At 40.4% G+C, this 1,399-nt stretch overlaps 1 protein-coding gene across 1 annotated transcript in view; it reads right to left on the reverse strand.

Annotated features, from left to right (window-relative positions):
• NEU1 (neuraminidase 1) overlaps positions 1-1,399 on the reverse strand; it is a 20,759-nt gene that overhangs the window by 8,495 nt on the left and 10,865 nt on the right. The window lies entirely within an intron of this gene.

A 1,399-nucleotide genomic window follows, 5' to 3' on the forward strand; every position in this document is an offset into this window, starting at 1 on the left:
AGGTGGTTAAAAACATGTTAGGAAATGTGTTGTCCACAAAGCAAGTAACGCATTTTTAGCAGGTTTACTGCAATACATTAAAAATTAAACACAACACAAGATGCATTTGCTTTGAAAATTGAACATGTGACTGGAAAAATGCACTAGTTGAAAAGCATCTACAGTAGCATTCTCAATGCATTGACTAGAATGTAAATCATTGTAAATCATCAATGTAAACCTATAATAGAAAACTGTGAATATAATATGAATGTGAATATAGTGAATATAAAATATAAAAGTGTGGAAGGGGCCTCCAGCAAAACGAAGCGACTGCCTCTTCCTAGTTGTTTGTATCCCATCTGTCATGTTAATGGAAGAGCTGCAACAATACCGATAATTAAAGCTAAACTCAGAAATTTCACTTTACATAACGGGGTAGACAACCCTTTTATATAAGGTAAAAATTCAGTTTTTGAGTTGTTTTAAGTGCAACACCCTTTTTTTTAAAAAAATTAAAAAAAAAAAAAGGATGCAGCACCGCCCACCTAGGCTATCGAGAATGAATGGGAGCGCAAAGCCTCCTGTGATACCTACGTCATCCCGGGAGGTTCTTGGATACCCCTTCTGTGCATGCCCAAGCATCTGAGCCTTTTCGTGAAAAGAGTTTTTTTCCAACCTACGTCACTCGATCTTGCACCTGGGTCGGGTGACGTAGGAAGAAGAACCAGGAAGAAGAGGAGAAGATGGCGGTGTGCGGCCCGCTGGCTCAGGGACAGATGATGGGACGGCACGGGGCCTGATGGAAGACACCTCCGGATGGATCGAACTGCTTTGCAGGATTGAAAGTAAGTGGATTTTTGTTTTATGCAGTTTTCATTTTAGTTCCTCTTAAAGGTGAAAAAATGGGTGTGCCACGAGATGAGCCATGATCCTGATGGTTGTATCTATATCCTCAATAGCCCAGTGCCTATTCTAATGCCCCGTCACCAAATCCAAATTCAGATTTATATGCCCTACACACCTTGTGAGAGACCCACTGCATGCTCTAACAGGACCCCTATACAATATAACAGTAGAAAGGAGAGGGGGGACGGACAGACTAACCTTGCTTAGAATGTAATGTTTAGTTGGTAGAGAAAGAACCCCTAGACTCCTAGGATAATTGTATTCTCTGTACTTTGCAGGACCAGGGCCCAGGGTTTGAATCTTGACCAGGACACTGCTGCATGGAGTTTCTCATTTTTCTTGAGCAGTCAGATTTCTTTCCACACCCAAAAACAAAAAACAAAAATCATACTGGTAGGTTCACCATTTTCCCCTAAAAAAATTGGCCTTAGACGCTGCTGGGACATTAGACTCTGCCTATGGTAGGGACATTACATTGTTGTTTTTATTATTATTATTATTATTATTATTA

This window comes from Pyxicephalus adspersus, chromosome Z (genome assembly GCF_032062135.1).
Source record: "Pyxicephalus adspersus chromosome Z, UCB_Pads_2.0, whole genome shotgun sequence".
Classification (NCBI taxonomy): domain Eukaryota; kingdom Metazoa; phylum Chordata; class Amphibia; order Anura; family Pyxicephalidae; genus Pyxicephalus; species Pyxicephalus adspersus.